The following is a 19,773-nucleotide window of genomic DNA, read 5'->3' on the forward strand; positions in this document are numbered from 1 at the left end:
TGAGGGAGAGAAGGGAGGATGGATAAAGGAGGAGAAAGAAAACCACTCATTAAAGAACAATTATGCTGGAGTAGATCTTGCGACAATGAAGATCGAAAGAGTTTGGAAAGGCCATTGTTGGTTGATGACACTTATGCAGGGAGCCAAGCAAACTTCCAAGAACACTTTTTTTCCCCTTCGAAACCCATCTTGGACCAGAGCTCAATAATTTTTCTGAAATCTCTTAACTGGCCCCATCTTTTATGTTAATGAATCCCATATAAGTTTCAACATTTTATTGCTCACTTCTGTCTTAATTCGAATTATTCTGACTGCCTATGAGGTTCTGACTAGTGTTCTGTTCTATTGTACCTTTGGGGGACTAGACTGTGGAATGGCTTCTATTTCTTTCCATTCATTAGAAGAACTTTTCATGAACCTTGCGTGCATCCATTATAATGTATTTTAAGATATACAGGGGACTTTGACATTGAACACATGACTTCTGCATGTGTGGAATCACCTTTATGTCTTAGGTTCTTGGTTCAAAGTAATATTTTTGTTAAACAAGCCATGGAGCAAGATTGTAGAAATGTAAATACAGATAATGACACCTTTCTTTCCCCACCCCCAACCATCATCTCCATTACCGTGGCTCAAAGATACTGTAAGAGCGAGAGGAAGGAGTAAAGAGATAGCTTAGGTAAGATGACCTCTGTTCAGTTCCCAGCATCCATGTCACTTGGTGACCCCATCTCCAGGGGACCAATGTCTTCTTCTGGGATTCTATGGGCACTGAACACATAATGAATGACATACTACATCTATTGCTTTAAGAGAGAGAGAGAGAGAGAGAGAGAGAGAGAGAGAGAGAGAGGACAAGTGTCATGTGACAGGTCCATGAGCTTATAAACTGCTCAATTTTCTACATGATAAACCTTCAAGTGTCTTAAGTATGCAAAAAAATGACCTTTTCATTTTAGTTTTTATTGAGTGTGTGTGTGTGTGTGTGTGTGTGTGTTTGTGTGTGTGTCTGCACGTGCGCACATAAGACAACTTATAGGGATTGATTCTCCCCTTTTATTATGCAAGTTCCAGGGAGCAAAGTGGAACCAAAGTCAGATGTCGGGCTTGTGGCAAACACCTCAATCTGCTAAGCCATCTCCCCAGTCCCAACATTCCCTTCTCTATCCATCACAAAGCTCCTTAATTATTTCAACATTTCTCACTGGGAAAGATTTCATGACCTCTAAGCAGGCTCTTGTACATTCTGTCTCGAGTATTAGCTCTCTTTAGTAAACAAAAGACACCTGCTCTGAACAAGCCAGGACAGTGTAGGATTCCGTCCTTCCTATACTAAGCCACATGACAACATTCCCACAGTCTAATGTTACAGTACATATGTTTGGCGTTTCTATAGTTGTGCACTTCTGTACTCATAGGATATCTTTTCTAATATCTCAAAGCCTTTTCTTTCTCTAGTACAAATTGTCTCAGTTCAATGTAATCTTGTACATTTTATATTTATCTTTCCTTAGCTATCAGTTAAGCCTTAGGTAATTCTAGGTCTTTATCTCTTCATATATTCTCTCCTTATTTCAGTTATTTTAATGCCTGTATATTTTGTAAACATGCCATTGGTTACTTTTTAATAGAGAGATTTAAAAAAAAATTTATGTATATAGCTGATTTGCCTGCATGTGAGTCTGTGCACTATACAGTATGCAGTACCTAGGGGAGCCAGACAAGGGCGTCAGACCCTGTGGAACTGGAGCTACAGGCAGTTGTTAGCCTCCATTAGCTGAGAATAGAACCCTGATCATCTGGAAGAGCAGTGAGTGTTCTTAACCGCTGAGCCATTTCTCTAGCCCCAACCTCTGGAGACTTTTAATAACACTATTCTGTCTAATTTGATTCAAATACTTAAAGATTTCTCTCCAGGTCCAGGTCCATATGCACATTTGTCCAGTGATTAGCACTCATAAAGATCAGTTAAGCAGGCAAATAGAATTCTATCCAACACCCTGGGCTCTTGACTGGTGTAAAAGGACATCACTAGAAGGCGTGCCATTCCACTGATATGTAAATAATAGTTTAACAACTCCATGAAAGGGAATGCATCTTCTCTTTAAATTGGTGAAGCAATGTAAGAAAGGAAAGAAGGAGGAGAGAAAGAGGGGGGAGAGGGAGGGAGGGAGAGAGGAAGGGAGAGAGGGAGGGAGAGAGGGAGGGAGAGAGGGAGGGAAAGAGGGAGGGAGACACTGGGAAGCATATTCTGTGAGAAATGCTGTGTGAGAAGAAAGAAAAGGCAGCAGCCATGAGCCCTCACCAGAAAGCAACCAAAACCTGGACTTAAGAGAAAATTAATGTTGCTTATTCTGTTGCTCGTTCTACTCAGCCTGAGACGTCTCACGCAGCAATGCAATGAACTTTCATAGAACTCTATTCACTATAAAGTCCTATCTGTTCATTGGTTCTGACTTTCTTACTAGCCTACCCCTGCCTGTATGAAACCATGGCAAAAAATAGAAGGACTTCATGGATGATGTGAATTGATAGATTTACTCTAGAAAAGAAAAATTAGCCGTCTAGTCTTGTGTCTATGGGAGTTCTTCCGTCTAGCTAGTCCAGAAGTCTAGTTATTGAAGAATAATATGTGAGCTGGAGAGGTGCTGTGTTGGCCAGCTGGCTTCACCCAGGAGCAACTGGGAACGACAACAAATTCTCTGGAACAGTTGCAGAAGCTAGGGAGCCAGCAGGAATTATCTTGTTCTGCAAGGGAGCAGCAATGTGTTGGAACAAAAAGTGATCAAGTATGCTAAAGCAATAAAGAGGCGATAGGAGTAGAACAGAAGCATTTGGTGGGACTTTACAGGGAAACCTTTACTTAAGGAACACTCATCAATCTTCTCCCACAATTCAAGGCAGTTGGGGCCCAACAATGACAGTGACATAGTCTATATTCTAAAGGGTCTCATCATCTATCACTCAAACAGAATAAAGCGACTGCAATGGGAAACAGGTAGAGTGTCCCAAGGCAAAGTGAGAGACTCCACCCAAGTCTGGCAGGGCCCCATGGCAATATATTTCAAGAAGATTAGAAAGACAAGAAGTGGCCAAATATGTGAAAAACTGGCCTCAGTGGGTTCCTGACGTTTGAAGATGTGTGCCTGAAAAGGAAAAAGAATGCTAATAGGAAATAGTCTGGAGTGGCAGATAACTGCTTTGGAACATGTTTCGACTTTCTATTAATAGCTGTTATTTTTATTTGGGTTGTATTAAATCAGCATGGGACAGATTTACACATGTGTGTAAACTGAAGAGAAGTTGCACTAAACGGCAAATAAGGGAAGAGCCAAAGAATGAGGTTGCATCTCTAGAAAAAAGAATCCTAAGACACTCATTCTAGGTGGGCTGAAAAACAGAAGTGACAGAGACTCCTGCCTAGGTTCATATCCCCTCCCCTACAGACTTGCAGACTACAGCAGCGACTATAATGGTAGCAGAGACTATGGTAAGGGGTATCTGCGAAGCCAGGAGTGTCAGTCACCTCTACATTGCTGTATCAAATACTTGGAGGAAATCAAATAAGAAGAACATTTAATTTTGGTTTGTGGTTTGGGGTGGTGGTGGTGTCAGTCCATGCCATGATGGCTTTCTGTTTGGGGCCTCTAATGGGGCTGCATAGCAGGATGGAAACATGTAATGAAAGAGGATGCTCACCTGATGGAAGATAGAAAGCAAAAGAAGTGTGGTGCCGATATCCTTACACTCCCAATAACCTAACTTCCTCCCACTAAGCCCCCATCTCCTTAAATAGGTTCGACCACATCATGGTTCTACCACATATCAGTTCTACCATAGGCTGGTCATCAACCCTTCTAGATATAGGCCTTTGAGGGATATTTACTCAAACAACAGCCTAAGATATAGCACAACTGAAACCCTCCACACACTCAGTACAGTGGAGAGAAGGGAGCTTGTCAAACATGAGTCTAGCTGAACAGTGGTGGCACATGACTTTAATCTCAGCCCTCAGGAGGCAAAGGCAGATAGGTCTCTGAGTTTTTCAGAGTGAGTTCCAGGGCAGCCACAGCTACACAGAGAAACCCTGTCTCAACAAATAAACAAACATGGAAGATGTCTACACAATGTCTCCTTCCAGTCGGGCTGCCAGAATTGAGGGGAAAGAAAGTTCATGAACCTGAGCTGGAATCCTTAATTAATATGAATGAACTAGAGGTTAGAGTGATGGAGCACCACTGGCCTCCATTTTCCAAGTAACAGTTAAGAAAATGTTGCCAGGGAGCTGGCGAGAGGGTTCAACGCTTAAGAGCACACACTGCTCTTCCAGAGGACCTGGGTTTGATCCCTAGCACCAATGTGAGGCAACTCAGAACACTGCATCACTCCAGGCCTAGGGAATCTGACATCCTCTTTTGGCTTTCTAAGGCTCATACTCATATGCACAGGTGTACTCATATGCACAATCGCACATACAAATACACACATATATTTGTATTAAAAACAAAGACAAAAAAAAATCTTTGAGAAACAGTCACTCAGAGTCAGAGAATTTATTCTTCTACAATCAATGTAATGGGATATAGAAGCAAGATAATCCTGAGAGAGAAGAAATAAGCTGGGGGGGGAAATACATGTGTCTATTAGGACCAACAGATGCAGAAACTGATGCAAATGTCAGGGGATAGCATGATATGGAGGATAAGGCCAAGAAAGAACAAAGCAGGGAAATGGGAAGGAAGAAGGACTGGACCAGACCATGTAAGAGGCAGTTTACCTGCACAAATACATGCTCATGACCAAGAATAACCCTGTCCCTGTGTTCTAGGAGCCTCAGTTCTAAATGATTTGTATTTTGCTTTGTAGCCAGTAGTTATAGAGAGTAGATATACCCTCTCCCACTACTCCAGTACTATGGCTGAGTACTTATACATTATATACTAGCTTCCTACCTGTAAACAACATCCCACTAGAGTAAATGCAGATGAGCAAGTGCTTATGAGCTTCGAGCAGTTCCACACAGTTCTACAGTGCTAGCTATGATGTTAGCAAAACATGACATTATAGTGCTAGAAATTGCCTACACGTCATTGCAAGCTTTAAGATCATAATGTATGGCCTCAAAGATAAACTACCTCTTTTCTTTGTACTTGTTTGATCCAAATTTCTAATGTTATCCTCAAAACCAGACAGTTGTGCCCTCCTAAAATAGTTAGGTACACTGCCTGTGAGAAACAACATGTAGAAGTTGAGAGCATGGCTCTTTTAGGATTAGAATCCCTACAAAGTGGGTAACAATGGGCAAATTATTTAACCTCTGTGTTTTCTGCTCTCCTCATTTATGAGATGGGGCTTCCATGAATAATCTCCCACCTTGGGTTGTTGTGAGGGTTAAATGAGTCACTAGAATCGAAGCACTGACATCATAGAAGTTCTAAATGCATGTTAATTACTATAATTGCATAGGGTGTGCCTCTCCTTGAAAGGTATTGTATCCCCTATAGTTGAGATCGTATGGCAAACGATTGGCTGGACTAGCTTTGCAAATTGTAATTCTGTCCTGGTAACAGCAACAGTGCCAAATTGCACAAGCAGATAGCAATGTTTGGCAGTTTATCTGAATCTTTCACTGTTAATGGAACAACTGGAGCTGACTTTCGTTTGGCATCCCACCAAGTAATGAATTCTTGTCATCCTTTCAGCAGTATATTTGCCTTTTATCTCGGATGTTTTCAGTGGTCATACACTAGAAACATCCACAAGCAACACTTTTGTGGAGCAGCAGGTGAATCTCTGCAATGCGGTTTGAGTGCCCAGCCTATCTGCACGGTATGCTTGTTAACAGGGGAGTCTGTTTCAGCGTGTATTAAAGAGAGACACTTAGTCTGAGGTTCATTCATCACTGTTTTGCAATCCAGGGTCACTTCTAGGTGGGGCTATGTACTGTCAACACAACAGGAATGAACAGTATTTATGATCTACACGATGGGATGCATTGGCCTTAGGACACTATCTTATTCACTCCACAAATATTATAAATATGTCCAAGGCACCATGCTCCATCCTGAGGGACATAACCCCACTATCTAGACTATCTCCCAATATTTAAATAGGGGCTCAGATATATGTGATAAAGAAACAAGTAAGGTATGTAAGTGGGTGTTGGGTGATGGAATGTCGTCGTGCAAAGTGAAAAGGGAGGGGGCCATCTGACCAGGTATACTTAGTGCTTTGTGGGTATCTTTATTTTGAATGTGGTTGGAAACCAGACTGGGCCTGATCCTTAGGAGCTCTTTCTTCAACAAGATTTCTTGATATGAAACTCGGCAGAGGGTAGAAATGTGGGCAGGAAGACAATAGATATCCAGAAGATAGTTCCATTCACACAGGTGCTGAGAAACAGGTATGACCAAGACACAATAGGAGTACCAAGGAAATGTGTTGTTCTTAATCATAATGTTCATGGAACACAGCATGGAAAAAGCAAAGGAGGTTTCAAGTAGTAGAAACAAAAGCCCTGGCTGGGTTGGGATGCTTGGTATGGTGAAATGTGGACAATGGCATATGAATGTGCAGAGGGAAGACCATGAGAAGTGTAGAGTGTCAGGCTAACAGGTAGGAACTTATTTATAGGCATATGAGTGAAGAGTTGTTTACAGGAGCAGAAAAGATTCAAGGATGCTATATCAAATCTATCAGAGAATCATCTAGAGCTTACGAAAGCTAGAAACCTGATGTTTATCCTACAATGTACAGGAAGCTCAAACAATTGAAGAATGTTTCGTTCAGGTAGCTCAACTGGTCTGAAAGTCTTATAGACAGCCAAGCTGGTCTGAGAAAGTCTCTCAAATGTTTGTACTAGTCCTACTTGGGGGCTCTAGTGAATCTGTTCAGTTTCAGGGATATCCTGAAGCTATTGAGTTGTTTACTTCCTGAGCATCCCTGCAAAGTGGAGTGTTTCACCATTCTTCAGCACATCTTATTTCTTAAGCTTTCTTTGGGGATTGAAGGTTTTATCTGAGAATAAATACCCACACAATAGATGTTTAAGAGACTGGCGTTTCCCCAGATCAGATTTCACAAGAAGAAGTCAGAAAGGAGATGGAAAATGGACAGAACCTGAAGCTGATTAGGGAGGAACATGTTTAAGATCAAGGTAGGACCAAAGACATTAACTTGGAGTCATCAGCTGATAAAAGCAAATGAGATAGTTAAAAAGAACACAGGAAGAAATGGCACTTTGTGTTGCCATAAAAAATTGAGATGTCAGCTATTAAAAAGAATGAATTTATGAAATTCCTAGCCAAATGGATGGACCTGGAGGGCATCATCTTGAGTGAAGTAACACAATCACAAAAGAACTCACACAATATGTATTCATTGATAAGTGGATATTAGCCCAAAACTTAGGATACCCAAGATATAAGATACAATTTGATAAACGCATGAAACTCAAGAAGAATGAAGACCAAAGTGTGGACACTGTGCACCTTCTTAGAATTGGGAACAAAACACCCAGGGAAGGAGTTACAGAGACAAAGTTCGTAGCTGTGATGAAAGGATGGACCATTTAGAGACTGCCGTATCCAGGGATCCTTCCCATAATCAGCTTCTAAACGCTGACACCATTGCATACACTAGCAAGATTTTGCTGAAAGGACCCAAATATAGCTGTCTCTTGTGAGACGATGCCGGGGCCTAGCAAACACAGGAGTGGATGTTCACAGTCAGCTATTGGATGTATCACAGGGCTCCCAATGGAGAAGCTAGAGAAAGTACCCAAGGAGCTAAAGGGATCTGCAACCCTATTGTTGGAACAACACGATGTACTAACCAGAACCCTGGAGCTCTTGTCTCTAGCTGCATATGTATGGAAAGATGGCCTAGTTGGCCATCAATGGAAAGAGAGGCCCATTGGACTTGCAAACTTTATATGCCCCAATATAGGGGAATGCCAGGGCCAAAAGAATGGGAATGGGTGGATAGGGAAGTGGGGGGCGCTATGGGGGACTTTTGGGATAGTATTGGAAATGTAATTGAGGAAAATATGTAATAAAAATATTAAAAAAAAAATTAAAAAAAATAAAAAAAAATAAAAAATTGAGATGTGGCTAGTGACTTGAAGAGGTTCATCCCTCATGACCTTAACTTTCCTAATGATAAAGAAGACAAAGTATTGATCGAAGGAAAAATTGATGAGAATTGTCTGGATAACCAACAAAGAGAAATGACATTTTAGTATAACTCAGAATTCAAAAAGGGAAAAACAGTCTGTTCTGTTATTACCATGCAAAACATCATTGTTTCTGGCAATTATCAATTAGTACTCTCAAAGTCTCACCCAAGGCTTCCTTCACAGAACATGAGACAACATTGCTTTTTAAAAACTTGGTAGAGTCAAGGTCTCTGTGATAATTAGTCTTAATTGTCAATTTGACACAATCTAGACTTGTCTGGGAAGAGAATCTCATTGGAGAATTGACTACATCAGATTGGCCTGTGGGCATGGCTGTGAGGGATGTTCTTAAATGAGTTAATTGAGCTAGGAAGACCCACCCTCAATGTGAGTGGCATCATTTCATGGTCATGGCTCAGGAGTGAATGGAAAAGAGAATTGGCTGAACACAAGCTTGTGTACATCTTTTATACCAGATGGCAGATCTGATGTGAGCAGCTCTCCCTAACTTATGCTATGGGACTCTCCTACTGTAATAGACTGGACCCTGGAATCATAAGTGAGATAAAGCCTATGAACTTTCCAGAATTGCTTCTGCCAGGGAATTTGGTACAGCAGCAGGACTAAGACAGTCTCTATAACCTCAAGAACCCTCGACAGTGGCTTTCTCATTCTTGCTAATGCTTGAGTTCAGTTTCAAGTATTTTATTGAGGACTTTTGCCTCTGCGTTCATTGGGGACATCAGTCTGTAATTTTCCTTTTCTGTCATATCTTGGTTTAGAATTAGGATAATGCTTTGTAAAAGAAATTTGTAGATAGCCCTTCCTTTTTATTTTATAGAATAATTTCAGAAATACTAGTGTTAGAACTCTTTTGGGAAGTGTAGGAGAATTCTGCCCCAAATCCTTTTAGACCAAGACTTCTTTTGGTGAGGAGATTTTTAATTCCTGGTTCTACCTCATTGCTTGTTACAGGTCTGTTTCCATCATTTATTTCATCTTGGTCTAATTTTGGTGAGCCAAAAACACCCACGATTTCGTCTATTTCTTTTGTACTTTCCACTTTAGTGGAATAGAAAGTTTTAAGGTCTGTCCGAACGACTTCCTGGATTTTGTTGGTATCTGTTCCAATGTTTGTCTTCTCATCTCTAATTGTATTGATTGCAGTCTGTTCTTCCTTTTGGTTAGTGTGGCAAAGGGTTTGTGAATGTCATTTGACTTTTCAAAGAACGAATTCTTTTTTCAGTCTTTCTATTGTACTGTCTTGTCTTTCTTCATTTCCATTGAGTTCCAAGTCCCAAATTCTCATAATCTCTGAGCAAGACAATTGCAAGCTATCTGTAAGCTTAAATCTTCACAAACAGAAACAAATATAACAGTGGTAGAAACACATATTGTTCTTTCTTTTCTCTTAATATTGAAAATTTAAGAAAGAAAGAAAGAAAGAAAGAAAGAAAGAAAGAAAGAAAGAAAGAAAGAAAGAAAGAAAGAAAGAAAGGAAGGAAGGAAGGAAGGAAGGAAGGAAGGAAGGAAGGAAGGAAGGAAGGAAGGAAGAGCGAGCATTTCCACCATGCATCAAGAACAGTTTGTAACACTCAAAAGACCCTGGGCTGTTAGGAAAACCTTTATTGCTCTACTTAGATCTGAGTCACCGGGAATTAGGGGTATTACACTGTGGGAAATAAGTGTTTCCAAGAGAAGCTGACAGGAACTGGGTATGTCTGGGAACTAAGCAGACAAGATGAGGAGCCCTGTCACGTGACATGTTTGCCTTCCTCACCAAGTATTAGTGGTAGCATTGCTATTATGTTAGAGTACCCCCATACTTTTTAACTTGTAAAAGAGTTGAAAGAGTTGAAAACTACCATTATAATCCTGGTCCGTGAATAATCCCAGCTCCTTCAATGGCTTCTCTCAGAACAGTGAGCCAAATGGACAGATCTGCGCAGACTACTTCTTTTAATGAAGCATGGAAAAATGACCAAAAGGCAAACAGCCCAGAGAGAAAAGGGAAGGCACCAAGGGTCTGGATATCCCAAAAGGACTAATTATCCCTTGAAAGATCATGAGGGCTGTGCTAATGTCCCTTACTTCCTAACAGCACAGTGGGGTCTCCACACAGCCAGGGGAGGTCCCCACACAAGAGAGTCAGCCTCAGCTCTCAGTTCTTGCCTCTGTTGAAAGCAATCTCTGTTTTCCCTCAGTTACCTAGGCATTCAGAGGACCCGAGGGTCAGGAAAAAGGATTTCTTTATATTTTCCTCGTTTACACAAATAGACTTTTTACCAAAGCATTAATTTTGAAGGCATCTTTTTTTTTACCATCTACAATTCAGTTTGATCTAAAATATCAAAAACCTAAAATAAAGAGATAACTAAAATGAAAAGCCAGAAAAGATGAAACAAAGAGATATATCCCAAATCACATTAAAACTTTTAGCGTAGAAAGATGTGCATACTTATTTGAGGTAATTTCCCATGCTTGATACTGTGAGTATTTGCAGGACATTAAAGTAAAGTGATATCTCTCTCTCTCCTCTCTCTCTCTCTCTCTCTCTCTCTCTCTCCCTCCCTCCCTCCCTCCCTCTCTCTCTCCCTCTCTTCCACTGCAAACATTTCTCACCTAGGATGGTTTCTAAGCATCTGCTTTTATTATGGATACAGCCAAGTTCATCCTCTGCTTACAGGAGTCATTGCGAATCTAACCATTTGGCCTGGCAAAGCCTTCTACTGAAGCACATTTCTCAAGTAGGATTTTTGAGCTCGTGTGAAAACATAACTAACTTGGGTGTGAGATGACTTTGGGTAGATAACCTGGGCTGCTGCTCCCCTTGCTCTCCAGCTGCCTTTTCCTCTCTCCTTCTCTCTCTCTCTCTCTCTCTCTCTCTCTCTCTCTCTCTCTCTCTCTCTCTCCTTATTCCTCTTTTCTCTCACCCTTCCCTGTGGTCCTCCAGTCTCCACCTCCTGTATCTGGTTAGGAGAAATAGTCTCACACTATCCAAACACTTTACAGCTTAATACTTGACATACTGAGCTGTGGCAAACATCCTTCATCTATGTTAGTAACACCTCCCCCAGGAATGGTCCAGATCTTACAGTGTGCAACATTTTTTTCCCACTCAGAGCAAAGACATTTATAAATCAAATAGTATATCTGCATTTGCATTTAAATAGAAATTGACTGTTCACAACTTAGCCTTGCAAAGTTGCTAAAACTGTGTGTGTGTGTGTGTGTGGTTTTTCTCCACCTAAGTTAAAAGATTAGATGAACCATGTGACTACTCCATTACTCAAAGGAGAGCTCTTTTCAACTGGGGATATGGCTTGATTAATAAAGCACTTGCCACACAAGCACAAAAACTTTAAGCCCTCACTTAAAAGCTGGGATTGTAGCACACAGCTTCAATTCTAATTCTGGGAATGTAGAGACGAAGAGATTCTTGAAGCTTGCTGGTCAGTCTTGCAAAATCAGTAACCCCGGGTACAGTAAGAGACCCTGTCTCAAGACATAAGATAGACCAGCATCCAACAGACCTAGCCTTCTCTCCAAGCTGCTAAGTGAAGCTTCATTTTTGCAGGGGAAAGCAGTCACTGGATAGGTGATTAACTAGTCAGAGTGCTGAGAATAAGGGATTGAATGTTTGGCCCTAAATGGGGCATCTATATTAATCTTTCAACAACCAACACTCACAGAACATCGTAGAAGAGGAGGCACAAAGAGTGTAAAAGACAAAGGGTAGGGAAGGGTGCTATATGATCCATCTTCTGGATACGACGTGGCTATCACACTCGTGAACCCACAGCATTGTGCTGACCAGCATAAGACCTACACATGATCATGCCAGCTACAGTTCTAGCCCAGATGGAATAGATAGTCTCTTGGTCCCACCCCTTACCAAGGAGCAATTGACAGTGAATAATTGCTTAAGGAAGAAGGCTGATTCCTTTTAAGGATGTAGATTTCCTTTGTTCCAGTGAATGGCCCCATGCCTGTGCATATATGGGCAATGTTAACTGGACTTCATGGATACCCCACTCCCCTGCTCCTCACAAAACAAAGTCATGAGATTGGAAGGGACGAATCTTGGGAGGATGTTGGGGGGAATTATGGGAAGGGAATGTAAGAGAGTATTTAATTCCTTTTTTTTTTTTTTTTTTTTTTTTTGCTATGACAAAACACCATGGCCAATGCAACTTATTTTGGCTCACAGTTCTAAGAGGGAAGATCCACAATAGTGAGAGAAACATGGCAGCTGGTAGCCACATTAGGAAGCTGAAAGGTAATTCTTCATCTACACCCAAGGAGCAGAGAGGCTACCCTGGAAGTGGGGCCAAACCTACAACTCTCAGAGCCTACCTCCAGTGATGTAGTTCCACCACACCTCCTAAAAGAGTTCATAACTTCCCCAAACAGCCATCCCCACTGGGGACCAAGTGTTCAAACACTTAGACCTATGGGGTGATCCTGTTCATCCAGACTACCTCAAGGTGTAGAGATGAACATATTCCATCATATATATGTATAAAAATTGTCAAAACAAGGGGGGAAGTTGACATAGAGACGTAGAGAGCAATTGACTAACACACCTGACATAACTGCCAGCTTCAGCATGCAGCACATGATATTTACACAGGCCCATACCCACACACCAAGGAATAAAAAAATTAAAGGTAATGTTTTGCGGTCATTCTTTACAGCATCCACTTTTTCACCTTTGAGTCTAGCTTCAGCCCCCTCCTTTCTTCTAAATGCCCCATGGTTGAGAGGGAATGAATGCCAAGAAGACAAAAGAAAGCCCCTTCCAGCTAACTGCTCACACACACACACATACACACACACACACAAACGACCAGCACATCTCATGGAGGGGAAACTTCCATCGGAGGTTGACATTTTCCCCTTGGAGTCTCCATAAAGGGCTGTAATGAAAGGAGTCTTCCTTCTGGCGCTCCCAGGTGTCTACTGTGCATTTGCAGATTAGGACAATTGATGTTTAGAGCTTCACTGCGGCCACTCAGATGCCTCTCCAGCCGGCTGAGGCTGAGGGGATGCGCTGCTGTTTATCTCTGGCACCAGGACAAGCATGACAGAAATGCAAACTCCTCAGCTTTCCTCCTGAGCTCTGCTTTCTCTCTCGATTGACTTCAAGTCACCTTGTCCCTTGAAGGCTAGAGAGCTCATCATGGCCTGAGACTACATATGGAAAGTTTACCCTCTCAGGGTTTCTTCCTACCTGTAAGCGTGTGTGTGTGTGTGTGTGTGTGTGTGTGTCTGTGTGTGTGTGTCTGTGTCTGTGTGTCTGTGTCTGTGTGTCTGTGTCTGTGTGTGTTTGTGTGTGTCTGTGTCTGTGTGTTTGTGTGTGTCTATGTGTGTGTGTCTGTGTGTGTTTGTGTGTGTCTGTGTGTGTGTGTGTGTTTGTGTGTGTCTGTGTGTCTGTGTGTGTGCTGTGTGTGTGTCTGTGTGTGTGTGTGTCTGTGTGTGTGTCTGTGTCTGTGTATGTGTGTGTGTGTGTGTGAGAGAGAGAGAGAGAGAGAGAGAGAGACTGTCTGTCCATCTATCCGTTTGTCCGTCTGTCCGTCTGTCTGTCTGTCTGTCTTGGCTGATTGCCATTGGTTGCCTAGAGCATGGTTTAATATTGGCCTGGATCCTAGATTCACCCCTTGAATGTAGTAAGATACTGAAGCAGGCTGCTCCGAGGTTACAGTACTACTGCCTATCCCTGTGAACTTGGTTGGCAGTTATATGCCTGGGATCTGATGGAAGGGAAGGAATTACAGACTTGAGTCGCATCTTTTTTCACTAGGCCACCATATCTGATATAGCTTACCATGCTTACCATGCCCTCTCCATTTAGTGACCCTGGTACTCTCTTGAATCCCCACACATTACAGAGCAATTCCTATCTTTAGCCCTTTAGTGATAAAGCACCTGTATTCTATTCGCTCTTCTTCGCCTCCCTCTTCTCTGACAAGCCAATACTTTGCATTATGTAATTCCCTCTTTATTGTTGGAAAGTTTCCTTCCATGTGCACCCAGCAACTACTTCTGCAGTTGTTTCTTCAGAATAAACAGAAGGTACAGCCTGTTCCTTGCTCTGCTTTATGGACTGGAGAGAAGAAACTCACTCTCTCAGGTAGATATGCTCAAAACTCTCTTACCCAGTGTCTTTTTATATGAAGCAAGAAAGAAGAAAACCAAGTAACTGTGAATCCAAAATCTGTCTTCCAAACCAAGCTATGTTGCTTAATTTGTTTTACTGTTCCGACTAGACCTAGAGCCCTAAAGCCAAAGATGGGCCTTCTTTATACCTGTACCTCATAGAAGCTGGCAGAACGAACAAGGTGCACACAGTAGGCTCAGCCAATGTTGGCTCAGCTTCTGGACATTTCAAGGAAACCCACAGCCTCCTGGAAGCACACTTCAATGCATATGTATGCATCATATAAAAGGAATGATTTTTATATGAGCTTCCAGGAAAATAAACTGATCTCCCCTGCTCACTGTGCAACGTAGGGCACATTGGACAGGATCTGCCCTGCCTGTGGGCTCCCAGCCCTAAGATTCTTGAGAGTTGATATCTAGCCTATCCTCAGATCTCCAAGTCCCAGAGCAGGAGCTAATCCTGGTTATGGCTACTAGTCAGAGCTTATTCCTAGACTCCTGCTAAGCCATACAGAATCGCCCTGTAAGTCAGAAGAATGCCCCCTCTTTTCATAGCACCCATCCTACAAGATAGATGGACATTTGACACATTAATCAAAGCCATTCTCTTCTTTATGGACAGGAGAGTAGGAGGAGCACATATGTATTGCAGTGTTCCTCCAGCAGGGTGTGGATTTATTTACCTTAGAACAACCAGGAGCTGAGCCAACATTGGCTGAGCCTACAGTGCACACTACTTTCTGCCAGATTCTGTGGAGTTCAAGTATAAAGAAGGCCCGTCTTTGGCTTTAGGGCACAAGGTCTAGTTGGAAGACCAAAACAAATTAGGCAACATAGCTGAATTTGGTAGACAGGTTTTGAATATGCTGTCAGTTGGTTTTCTCCTTTCTTGCTTCATATAAAAAGGCATTGGGTAAGAGCGTTTTGAGACTATCTACCTGAGGTCATAGTAGGTTTCTTCTCTCCAGTCCATAAAGGAGAGATGGCTTTGATTAATGTCCTGCTGTCTTGTAGGATAGGTGCTGCAAAAAGAGGGGATGTTCTTCTGATTTACAGGATGATTTCATATGGCTTAGCGGGAGTCCAGGAATAAGGTCTGACTAGTAACCACCATCAGGACTAGTTATCTGAACTAATACCTACTGGCTTTTATATTAGCTGACTCTATACAGAGACTTTTAAGGATTTCCTTAACATAATAAGTTTCTAGTCTATCAGCACACATGCAAGTATTAACATACAGCTGCAAGAAATTTTATTGGGATGTGTGTGTGTGTGTGTGTGTGTGTGTGTGTGTGTGTGTGTTTCAGGACAAAGATATCTACCAATAACTATGAATATTTACTCCAAAAATGTCAGAATGGTGCTTTTGTCCCTTCCTTCCTTCCTTCCTTCCTTCCTTCCTTCCATCCTTCCTTCCTTCCTTCCTTCCTCCCTCCCTCCCTCCCTCCCTCCCTTCCTTCCTTCTCTCCTTCCCTCATTCCCCCTCCTTCCCTTCTCTTCCTCCTCTCTTTCCCTCCTCTGTTCTTCCTATATCGTCTTTGTTTCTTTCTACATATGTATTATATTAGTGCTGTTTTAAAAACAGTTGGGAACAGTTGGGCACAACCCAGACAGCGAAACAAGACCCCTTGTGCTCTGCTCCAGAGATACTGTAATTATTTCTCTGCAGGGCACTCAGAAGCCCAGCAGTGGGAAAGCCTTTGGTCTCCTGCCTCTTCCCCTTCAACACTGGGCATGGTTTCTCCCCACACTTACTGCTGGTCCTTAGAAAGGAAGAGGGTGAAAAAAGGAAGAGGGAAATGATATGAGCTCTTGTAGGTGAAATAGAATTATATAATCATTTAAGGTTGGAGCTGAAAAGGAACCTATAGCCCCCTAAACCATCAACCCCGTTCCTTTCACGGGGAATATTTAAACCTGGAAATCTTCAGTGGTTTCCAGTTCATTTGTTGGATTAGAGAGGCAAAGTTATTTTTAGGACCAGTTCCATCTCCTTTAGTCCCAGACTTCAGGAGCCAGAAACAACCAGCTAGAACTTTGTCCATCTTACACGCAGTGGATCACCGAGCATGTGGTAGATAGATCTCTTAGATAAGTGTGACCTCACAGGATCGACCCTCAAGTTGTATTATGTTGCTAAATTCTTGATACAAAGTTAGTGTCACCACCCATTAGGCCATTTATCTTACAGAGCCCTAATTTATATGCTCGGATCATTGCCAGCTCATGATGATATGCAGTCCATAGAGTAAAATTCCCTGCCTTAGAATTCTGGAAGTCTCTAGAAGGACTATTTTCAGGGATCGGGGAGCTTTTTTGTCTTGTTCTTATTGATTGTTGTTGTATTGGGTTTCAGGTTTCCTTTTGGGATTTGCTGTTGTTGTTGTTGTCGTCGTCGTCATCATCATAGTTGTTGTTTTTGTTTTTCATGTCCATAGGGGATCTCACATATAGCTGGAGCTGGTCCTGAACTTACAATCTTCCCAGAAGGGAAGGCACGTGCTACTACACCCATCCAGCTAGCAATTAGTTTTGGAAAGGGCCCAGAGGCCTGTGGTTTAATACACTCAACAGCATCACTATCAGGTGTTGCCTGTTTTAGATGTTGTTGGTGATTTCATATGAGTGACAGTCAAACAGCCAATGGTCAGGTTAACAGGCAAGTCAGGGAGGGATTTTTAGGTTTTAACACCAGTTTTGACATTAATTTTCCAGAGAGAAGCAGACAGGATCTGGTAGTCACATCTCCCATTAGTTCAATGAAAAAGCAAAGCTAACGTAAAATCTAAACCTTGAAATCAGCAGAAAATGAGAATCTCTGATAGTAAAGGCGTAAGAAAAATGAATAAGACTTAAAGAAATTGTAGCCAAACACAGATTGGTATGTGCCAATTCATTCTGCTAAAGCCACACAATCTATTCTGCCTTCAATGTTGAGTTAATACTTGAATATCTTCTGCTATGAATACTTTGAGATGGCTCCCATTCACAGTACACATTTTAGATTTGTCTTAAATAAATCACTTAGAATTTTTAAAATGGGTTCATCTGAGCCCCAAAACATAATACTAGCTTAAGTGCAGCCCTCTAAGCCCCACATTGTCCTTCACTGCTCCCTGCTTCTTTGTATATTAAGTAGCAGCAAAGGTCCTCTTCAAATGTCTCTCAGAAAGTGTTTGTCGCCTGTGCATAGCCTTTGCCCTTTATTTTTGCTTTAATGTATGCTTTAACGCTGTGAGACATTAAAGGTCACGTGACTGGAAGTGTATGTGGCAATTTGTCCAAATTAACTCTTACTGTGGTCTGGTGGGTAAGGATGGGCCATCTGGCTCCGTTTCTTATGCAGCGCCTTTCAGTTGAATTTCTGCCAGGCTTAATTATCCTTCATTCTAAAAGAGAAAATACATTTCTAGTAATCTTAGGGATTAATTACCACAACATTTTGGCCTAATGAGACTTCCCTTACATAGCTCACCTATTTCCCCTGCAAAAGAACACAGATACAAATTAGCCCTGAATGATCCCTATTTTAGAGCAGAATTAGAGCAACAGACCCTGAAGAACTTTACCATTTTGGGAAGTTGAGAGAAGATAGAAAGGACACTGGGTATTCAACTTGTTTCTGGCTTTTAGTCTCAAGAGGAATTACATGCATTCTCCCCTATCTTTCTTCTATGTTCCATTTTTTTTAAAAGATCTAGCATTGGTCTCAGTGATTCATTATTAATATCTCATCTCCTAGCTGTAAATAAAGGTCACGGTTGTTCTTGACCCACTGACAACTCTCCAAGTTAAAAACAAAGAAAAGGACACTAAGTGATTCATGTTTGTGTATAAATTGAAATCAAAGGTAATTATACCCGTTCTTTTAAGTGCCTCCCCCTAGCTTTTCATTATTAAATGGTTATATGTGTAAAATTGCAAGCACATCCAAACTTGCCATCCTCACCAAATGACTGGATAGGATTCCATCATAAAACTTAACACAGATATCCACGGCCATGACTAAATTGCCTGGTGCCAGACGAAAACAAAGGAGAAGCAAAGATTTCACAGTCTCAATGATGCCACAACATGCTCCATATCCCGTCATCATTTATGACAATACGATTTGCAAATTAGTTGTTTTAATTTGGGATGGTTTCTGTTCTTGTTGCCTTATGTCAATTTCTCTTTTTTTGATAAAATTCTGTGGCCCAAACAGTTGAGACAAAATTAAGCTTTTTAGCTTTGGGGAACTTAGCTTTTGTGAACAGAGCTTAGTCTGACTTGATAGGGCTTCAGGATCTAACTGTACAACTCCCTGGGGCATGACATAGCAAGGTAAATGCATGGACTGTTTATCTTCAACAGAAACCCTACTCTGTCCTTCTAAGACAGGGACATGAAGAAAAACTGCTTCCATTTTTGATATCTCTTAGGATTTCCACATATACAAAGCCTTTTCCTCAGAGGCTAAGTACTTTGTCTTAAAGTAGCTACATGGCCAAAAAAACAAAAGCCTTAATTAAGACTGACTGACTGCAGGATGCTAAGAAAGATTGGGTGGTAGTGTTTATATAAACAGGAAATGCACTTGAAATAGACCTCTCCTCCCTAACTTTCCAGTTACTCATTGAATGTTTCTTTGAAATCCATCTTTGCCTTGGACTGCTTGCTGAGGGGTGAGTATCTAGCTTAGAGATAATTGCATAGTGTTACTGAATTATTAAGTATAAAAAGGCTAAACAGAAATAACCACCACATGATCTAAGGTTTTTACCCTGACTTGTACAATCCTTGTTATTTTAAAAATAAGGAAAAGGTTAAAGAGAATAAGGAAAGAAAATGTGTTATTTGCTATGGCTTGGGAGACTTTTGAGGTATTTTGTGTTACCTTATTGCCTCACAGGGGAGAAAAGGTAAGTCATCTAGTCAGCCTCACCAGTCAGACCCCAGATCTCTTCTGCATATAAAGGGGGGAGGAGTAGATAGACAGAGATAGGTGGGAAGATAGAATTGATAGACAGAAAGATGAAGAGAGAGATAGAGAGAGAGAAGTATATAGAGATAGGTGGGTAGAGTAGATAGGTAGAGATAGATGGGTAAATTTGATAGATAGAAGATAGATAGATAGATAGATAGATAGATAGATAGATAGATAGATAGATAGATACATGATAGACAGAGGTAGGTGAGATTTGATTGAGAGAAAGAGCTGGGTAGAGTAGATAGGAAGACAGACAGACAGATACATAGATAGATTGATAGAGGTGGGATAGATAGATAGATAGGTAGATAGATAGATAGATAGATAGATAGATAGATAGATAGATAGATAGATAGATAGATAGACAGAGGTAGACAGACAAGCAAACAGACAGACACACTTACTGCTACACAGCTGGGTGGAATTGATCTATTCAGGCATGTCTCAGTATCAGGCCATT

The 19,773-nt window shown here is 41.4% G+C and overlaps 1 protein-coding gene across 4 annotated transcripts in view; it reads left to right on the forward strand.

Annotated features, from left to right (window-relative positions):
* Dlc1 (DLC1 Rho GTPase activating protein) overlaps positions 1-19,773 on the forward strand; it is a 430,556-nt gene that overhangs the window by 279,486 nt on the left and 131,297 nt on the right. The gene's annotated exons all lie outside the window — the stretch shown is intronic.

This window comes from Mus caroli, unplaced genomic scaffold (genome assembly GCF_978045245.1).
Source record: "Mus caroli unplaced genomic scaffold, Mus_caroli_1 scaffold_10, whole genome shotgun sequence".
NCBI classification, from domain to species: Eukaryota; Metazoa; Chordata; class Mammalia; order Rodentia; family Muridae; genus Mus; species Mus caroli.